A 9,174-nucleotide genomic window follows, 5' to 3' on the forward strand; every position below is an offset into this window, starting at 1 on the left:
TAGTTGCAAATGCGGTTAGTACACCGCCCATGAATAATAGCTAGATGACAGCTATCTTTATATACTCTAGTTAGTGGCTCAGTTAGTATGCCACCTTAGTTAGCTGAGTTTGGTTTGAGACCCACATATAGGGCTCACCTATTCTTTTGTACTTAGAGTTCTTTTGACTTACACAACTAAGAAGAGAAAAACTATTTTCAGCCTCCACCTTTGTGTATATTCCCCCATTGTGTATGTGAGAAACTTGCAAGTGAGACTTTTTCCTTCTCTCCCCCTCTCTTCACAGCCCCCCCTTCCCCCCCTCTCCTCCACCCCCACCCCTTCCATCTCCAGCACTGCTTCCCCCCCCCCCTCCATCTCCACCACCCCTTTTCCCCCCTCTTTCTCTCTCTTTCTGTCTCTCCCCCACCTCTCTCTCTCTCTCTCTACCCCCACCCCCCCTCCCTCTTCTCTCTCTCTCTCTCTCTCTCTCTCTCTCTCTCTCTCTCTACCCCAACCCCGCTCCCTCTTCTCTCTCTCTCTCTCTCTCTCTCTCTCTCTCTCTCTCTCTCTAACCCCCCTCTCGCCGACCGCTCCACTAACTACCCTAAGGTCCTAAAAGCCCCTATTGAAAACTAAGGACTAAAGCCCTTAGTAAGGGATTTAAAGCCTTACCTAAGGCAAGGCCGCCGCCCCACATAGAGCCGCCCGCGGCAGTGTTGCTACTCTAGCCACCTCTGCCCGCCTCCCACACGCCCGCCTCTACAATGCCCGCCTTCACCTCCGACCCCCCTCCACCTCTGCCACGCCTGCCTTCGCCTCCAACCCCCCTTTGCCTCCGACCACCTCCAAACCCCTCTCCTCCATCTCAAGAGGGAAAGAAGAGGGAAGAGAGGGGAAAGAAGAGGGAAAGAGAGGGTTCCTACGCCCATCACTGTAGCTAGCGCTTAAGGCGCTAGCTACAGGCCAATGCAAATAACAAAAATAACAAAAGGAAAGAAGAGGAAGCACTTTCTTACCTGGAATAGTCTCGCTCGGTGTTTTGTGGACTAGCCCTACAAAAGAGAGGAAACATACCATTTTTCAAATAACTAGTTAGAGGAAGGAGGAGATTAAAGAAGCAACTTCTCAAAGGGATTGGATTGAGGAGACAAGGAGAAAGAGAAGGAAGAGAAATACAAAAAAGACTAGAAGAGGTGAGTCTTCTTTCTTTCACAAAATCTCATTTTTTGTCTTCAATCCTTGAAAATCACGCATGAAAACTAGCACATAGCCTTAGCAATACAAGGAGAAACATGCTTCAACACTCACAAAATGAAATCTCACAAAAAACAAACCTACAGTGTTCAAAGAGACTCACCTTCTTGAAAAACTTTCTTTCACACAAGCAAAGAGGGAGCAGGGTGGAGAGGGAGCACAAGTGTTAGGAGGTGAGTAGTGGTGAGGAGTGGAGGAAAGCGAGGTTGTCGGATATAGGTGGGAGGAGAGATTGCTTTTCTTACAATAGAGATTGCTAAAGAAAGTGCCGCGTCGCGAGGTTTCGAGTTTTAGCCCACAGCATCGCTATATAGCAATGCTGGTTAGTTGCTATATAGCGATGCTTTTATTTAAAAGTGTCGATATATAGCGATGGAACAAAGCAAATCGTCGCTATATAGCGATGGAACAGGTCAAAACGTCGCTATATGGTGATGCTTCAGGACACTTTTTGTTTAAAGTTAAAAAAGAAGCTCATAGATGCTATTTTATAACTGTTAATATATTTCCTTGCAACTTATGTTGTGATTTTATAAGTGCAGATGGAAGGGACGAGTGGAAGCTCGTTCGATGATATGCCAATGTTCGGGAGCACAAAGTGGCTTACGGAGAGGTTATATTATCATTGCACTCATTGCAAGTGAGAAGTATGACATCAATGTCGTATTATCATGCGCCACTTGCGGATGTATGGGGAGGAGCCCGAACCAGTACCCACCATTGGCGTTGCACGTGTTGATGGATTATCGGTAAGTCAAAGCTATTTAAGTTCGTCGTTAATATTAGATACCATTATGGTACGAAACCTTGAGACAAGATCTTATATTTACATGAAATCTTAAAACAGGATGAGGAGGATGACGAGGGTACGCATATACCTTCACACTTTGAGCAAGACTATAGTCTCCTGGATGATGACAAGGGTATGGTCGACATGATGGATTCTATTTTTAGGGGCACTACATCCCATGTACATGTGATGTCAGAGTCTGAGGTCAAAATGCGAGAGTTGCAATCAACACAATTGTATGAGGGTGCTAGGATGTCTAAACTATGTGCTTGTCTCTCAATCTTGAATCTGCAAGTATGGGTGGTCGGATACAAGTGTCTCGGCCTTAATGAGGTTAGCTCTTGCATTAATTTGACTCATTATTTGGATATTGTTTGTTTTGAGAATCATCATGTATGGATTAGTGTATTGAATCATCATTATTCGAAGCCTATGTATCTTTGAATTGTGATAGGTTGGTCCAAAAGATGTTGCCTGCACCAAATACCATGCCTGCATCAAGAGATGAAGCGAAAAAGATGCTAACTACGGTGGGTATGGATTATGATACCATTCATGCCTGCTGTAATGATTGTATTATCTTTTGTTGTGAGCATGGAGATTTGGCTAGTTGTCCGAAGTGTAGGGAACAATGATATAGAGATGACTTGCAGGGTGAGCAGATATCCGTAAAGGTCTTGAGACACTTTCCCATCATGCAAGAATACAGCACATGTTCCGATGCAAATCCATAGCAGAGTTGATGACATGGCATGCATCTCATCGGTCCACTGATGACACATTGAGGATTCCTGCAGATTGTGCAGCTTGGAAGCACATAGACAATCAGTGGCCGGACGAGCCATGCAACTTACATCTTGGGCTCACCATGGACGGCGTGAATCCTTTCGGATTATACTCGACATCTTGGTCGACATGGCCCATAGTCATGGTGAATTACAATATCCCACCATGGCTAACAATAAAAAAGGGACACCTCATGCTTGCACTACTTGTGCCAGGGAAGTACAAGGCAAAAAATATGGACATCTACATGGCACTTTTGATAGAGGAGTTATAGATATTATGGAGAGGAGTGCGGGTCTTTGATATTTCCAGAGCTCCTAAACATACCAATGATATTTTGGTCAGGGGTATCTTGATGTGGACCATGCATGACTACCCACGATATAAAGAGTGCGCAGGTACGTGGTTGTGTCTCTACAAGTATAATATAGAATTATGCTTTTATGACTCTCTTTCGCACGCATGTCTTATACTAACACATTCATGCACGCATGCAGGGCTTGCAACAAGTGGGTACCATGCTTGTCCTGTTTGTGGACCGGGTTTGAAATCGCTTGCATGATACTCCAAACATATGATGAAAAATGTTTATGAAGGTCATGCTCGATACCTTCCGCTGGACCATCTCGCACGTGGAGGTCAGCTTGATCCACCACCATCATATTTGAAGGCAAGTGACTGGATTCAAGCTTGGAGGGCGAACGAAGAGAAACGTCCTCCGGCATTTCCAAGAATTTTGTGAACCACTTTGTCTTTTACCTCTGCCAGATGGTCCAATATGTACCATGTGATAGTCCAGTTAACCATTGATATCCTCGATTACATATTGATGTCCCATTAACTGTTCCCGTAGCTTTTCCCCTCAGCCATTCTATTTACGAAAAAAATGGCTACACAGGGCCGTACCGGCGAACCATGGCCTTTTGCCAAATTTGGGTTTACAGTGTCTTGTCCTTGAGTCCTTATCACCTTGATGAAGAAAACAAGAAAACATTTGAAGAAGATAGTTATGTCTATTAGTCCCTGTCTTACTCCAAATGTTGATGTGCATGGCTTCACAATCATATTTTGTAACTTTTCTTATGCAAAGTTTCCTGCAACAAACACGCATAAGAGTCCTTTCTATATTCTCCTTAGATAACATTACATGTCTCTTGGGTTCGCGATTGGTGCCATGATTCATCGCCTCTTGACACTCACATACTTTCTTTTTGTGAATAATGTCTTGTGTTTCTCTGTTGTGGGTCCATTATCTGGCATTGAATCTATTTCTCTTGAATCTTCACTCTAAAATCAAATGCAGAGTGCCCTTGGGAATTATTTGATGTCACTTTATAATATCTTGGAATTGGCAATCTATTAGACAACTTGTTCATTAAAGTCAACCTGTTGCCAATGCCTCTTGAATTTTGTGGTTGAACTGTTTCTCCTTCACAATTAGATGTTCTGCCATCCATATGCTCCCTCGGGGGGTCCACCTTACATAAGCCAGCTATACAATGTGCGTTCGAAAGGTATTTAAAAAACCCCTCTGTAACCACATTTTATCTATTTATATACCCCTACTATGAATTTTTGGATCAATAATTATATCCCTTTAATAAATTTAAAATTTGAGAAGCCTATATTTTTTGCCCTCCTCTTGTACATTTCAGTGTAAGTTGAAACAGATGCTACTTTTGAGAAATTGTATTGTATAATTGAATAAAACCATTTAAATTGTATGTTGACGAGATGCATGCTTTACATCCATACTAGTACCTAATAGAACGTATTTTCAACTTTTGATCTTTTCAATTCTCAAATTCTCATGTATTTACTCCACCTGATCCAATTTTGTTTCCCTTGCATGCTCCCAAACTGTCACTACCTACTAGAGATTTGCATGAAGTAACTTGAATTGAACTATGAATAAAATGGCACAAACTTATAAGAAGATGGCTTGATTTTTAACCTTGTGTTAATCTAATGGGAGTTTTTATATTAAATATGATGCATGTAGTAGCAATATGTTGATGTAGTGCAAGTGTTTATATTCAATATGATGCATGCACTAGCATCATGTTGCCTATATGCCACTCTCTATATTAGGAAAAGATAGTGTTTATCATCTCATCATAAAGGCATGCAACTTAATCATGTTAAGTGCACAAAGTTATTAAGCTTATTATCACTCAATCCGTATCTTTTTCTCAATTTATGTCGCTTTACTTTTCTTTAAGTTACATGCTTTCATATTTATGTATTTGCATCACTTTTTTCTAAATTTTTGAATATTCTAACTTCCAAACCATATGCTAGATGCATATGATATAAAAGAAAAATTTGTAGAATGATGAAATATTATAGCTTCTTTATTGAATTTAGATCTTAATTACTAATGCATCTGACAATTTTTCAGTTTGGAAAGCACCCTTTATTCCATTTCTACTATATTTCAAATCAAACTTTTGAAGGACCCATGCTTCCCCTCACAATTTTGAGACCATATGTAAATAAAATAATGAGCTATTTTGGCAGATAGAATTGGAATGCGTGGATCTTTAAGGGAAGCCATAAACCACCTATACATTGGATGCATAGTTTTTTGGATATAGTCTTTTCTTCGTTTAGTAGTCCTTTAGAGTTTTATAATCCATCTTTTGCTACACAATATGGAATTTCACACAAAGGTTTAGTTAGAGATTTGGGATGTTTCAAGCTTCGATGAGATCCATATCACACTTGCATTGATTGCACAATTTGGTAGATAAATTCTATATTGTAGATGCTCAATTTGATATTTAGACTCTAGCACACAACTGAGGGTCACAAGCTATAGCCAAATTTCATCAAAAGGACCAAATGAAAAGGTAGAGTTGAATCCAAAGTACAAGCATATTGATATCTAAAAATAGATACAAGTTACAACCAAGACTTGTCATCAAGAGTTTAATCAAAACCTTAGACTTAGATGTGGCAAAAAATCAGCTAGAGATAGCTAGACTAAAGGTTGTTACATAGACTTCTCCTCCTCATTGATGGATCCTTGAATGACCTCAGCTAGATAACATGGCGGATGTGGAATTGTTTTGTTTATAGTGTAAAGATTATAGCCAAGGGAGGGCCCTAAAATAGGCCACTTGGCTTCCAAATTTGACCCTCCATCTAGTATTTCCCTGTTTATTCACCAATAAGAATCAAGAATTTTGCATGATTAATGTTAGATAAAGCTAGAAAACGTTTGCACTCAAGTTTATCTAAATTACTTGACTTACAAAAAATATAGAATTATATCTCAATAAAAGTTTCTATTCCAGTTTATATTAAGGTATTTGACTTACAAAAAATGTAGAATTTTGCCTCAAGAACTAGCCCAACTCCTTATGCAATACATGTGACGTATCATTATCTGAAACCAAAATTAGCCAAGGATGATCCTTAGATGATCTAGCTCATTATAAGACATTTTGGAAAGTTTCACCTTGCATGAAAAATGCAAAGTAAGTTTACCTAGCACTTTTCAAGAAGTCATTAAAACTTTGTAGTCATTCTCATCTAGCTGGTACTTGGTTTATTCTTACAATATATGTCAAATTTGCTAATGCAATAATTGTTTCAATGTCCACCATGTTTAAGTCTGTCAAATCATAAGTAAACATTTGTGCTCCTTTTTCCCTTTGATACCATCCAAGGTGAACTTCCAAACCTTGGGGCCTATCTACTAAATCAAAGCCACACTTATAATCTACATACCTCCCTCTGACTTTCTTCCTCATCTTTTGAACTCTTCCTAAGTACCATGTACCATGAGTTGCACCCATCTTCCGCGTGATTGTAGCTTTGCCATTTCTTTTCATGTGTTGATTTCCTTGTCCTTTTGTGTCATCATGAAAGTATATAGCACAGTCACAACCTATGCCAAATAAATTTCCATTTGATGATTGTGCTTTTGCTTCATGGTTGAAGTAAACACCTTGCTTTACCCTTGTGAGTCTATCTTTTGACAAGGTTGGACATCCATTGAGTTGGCTCACCAATGTTGACTTGAAAATAAACTTTCCGTCCACCTCTACAATGGGGCTAATGTTTTTCTTAGGGGGCGTGTTTCTTGCTTCCTTCAAAATGTCATCAATTTCATGTCTAATCTCACTAAGTGCAATAACCTCTTCACTTTCATTGCTATTCTTGTTCATAGATTCTTCTTCACCACATGGCTCCACAAAGTAATCATTCTCATCAGCTTCTCCCATTTCAGCATCTAGCTTACACCATGTAGACCCTGCATCCAACCAAGGTTGAAACCACCATTTCAAGTCTTCAGCCTTGCTAGGTTTCAAATCCAAAGACTCGCATAGTATGTGAGCTTGTTGTAAGCCCTCCTTCAATGCATCAATCATCTTTTCATCAGAAGAAACACTCTCATAGTCACCTAGATTTTCTTCAATCATCCCTTCTTGTTTGTTTAAATGTTTCCATATATGCTCTTGCATTTTATGAGCCCTAGAGAAAGTTAGACCATTTTGAGCACACTCATGCATGGCAATTTTATTCAAGCTACCAATGCTATGTAGAAGATCTCCAAGATCAAATGCTCTTTCTTGCCCAATCATGCCTCCAACTTTACTAAAATAGATCTCAACAGCATCAGAACCGGTAAGATGTAGTGGATACTTCAGATTAGGATAAAAATCTCGAAACATCTTTATGAGCAATACAACAAAATGACAAGAAAGTATGCAGTCCGTATAAGCCTCCTTATTGATGAAATTTTTCTTCAAGGTGTAGGTTGGATGGTGATGAATCCATAGTCACCAAATTTTGAAAAAGAAAACTACCTTGGCTGCAAGCACCACATGCTCCTTCAAGATCAAATATGGTGACAAGAAAATATCAATATAATCAGTAACAATCATCAAATAGGCTCAGTCCCCTTCATACTTCTTTCTTTTTTTTGAAGTTTTCTCAAACATTTTTGTACTTGTCTACTTGCAATCCTTTGAGTTGCTCCCCAATTTTGTCGATCATTTCTTTGAATATCTCCATCTCGTAGCTTGTGCTCCTTAATTGAAAAAGAATTGTAAATAATAGATATATGATTTAGTGTGATACAAACGCATCCAATTGCTAGTTGTCAAGTAGGACTATCAAGTGGGCTTGTAAGTTTCTTTCCACAGTGTACAAAGTCTTAATCATGAAGGCCATACACATTTCCTCCTACAATTTTTGCTCTCAAATTCCATCCACACCAATTGATAGCAAAAGGTTGTTCGCTTTTCTCCAAATAGTCTTCAGGCATTAACTTTCGTCCTCTAATATCTCCATCTGAAGCATGTCCAATTATGGGTCCAACTTTATCTTTCAGATTTGCATTCCACATGGTCTCCAAAAGATTCCATTGGTTCCTTACAAAATCACTATCAAAACGATTGCATGTGCAATGCACAATCAAAGCCAATCATGGAAGAAGATCATGAAGAGGGTTAACAATCAAAAGTATAGCATAATGACCTATGATATGATTTTGAAAGATATCTATAATATTTGAGTATCCTTGTGAGCCTTCACCAACAACAATGGAGTCATTTGATGAGCATTGATGATATTCTCCTTTCTTTCCACAAAACCCAATAAGAGTGTCATCTTTTGCATTCCATCTACACAACACGATTATAGAGTTTAATAACTTCCTCATCTTTTAAAGAGATTTCCAAACATAGCAATTATAAATATCTTGATGATATAGATAAAAGTAGAATGCATAGAGAGCTAAAATTACCTTATTCGACGCTTAATGGTTGTCTCATCTTCCACTATGATAACTGGAACTATAGAAATGACTCCATATCTTTTTTTTGCATCCATATAGATCTTCCCAATAGCATCGAATATGTATTCGTGCTCACCACAAATAAATTCAATTGCTTTTCTTCCTTGCCTTTTGGTGGTAGACAAAGATGGACCTCCAAGGTTTATACTCAAGAAGTCATGTAGATGTGGACCACCCCATAGTTTAATAACTTCATATATGGTTTTTGTAGAGTCACTAAACCTGTGTCCTTGCTTTGAATGTAACATGTTTTGTGCCAAATAGGATCCATCGAGCGAGTCGGCTCTATGCATGCTGCTTCTTGAGGAGACCCGTCAAAGCTGCATGGTCGGTTAATGAGCTAATTGCATTTTATTGAAGATAAATATTCTAGCTCAAGAGGAGAGAAAAATAAAGTATTTCACAAATGCTATATCAAAACGAATAACTATAGATCTTCTAATTCTTGCTTGTATCAACACAAATATTACATAAACATTATTAACGAGTCATTTGAAAGAATAAATTAAAAAAGTTGACATATTTTTTATATACATAAATAGATCATGTACTA

At 38.8% G+C, this 9,174-nt stretch overlaps 1 pseudogene; it reads right to left on the reverse strand.

Moving 5' to 3' along the window:
• Window positions 1-6,345: 6,345 nt before the first annotated feature.
• Window positions 6,346-8,090, reverse strand: LOC147890416 (uncharacterized; annotated as a pseudogene).
• Window positions 8,091-9,174: the final 1,084 nt, after the last annotated feature.

The sequence above is a fragment of the Dipteris shenzhenensis genome, chromosome 19, assembly GCF_047967505.1.
Source record: "Dipteris shenzhenensis isolate YYH24624 ecotype China chromosome 19, Dip_SZ_1.0, whole genome shotgun sequence".
Classification (NCBI taxonomy): Eukaryota; Viridiplantae; Streptophyta; class Polypodiopsida; order Gleicheniales; family Dipteridaceae; genus Dipteris; species Dipteris shenzhenensis.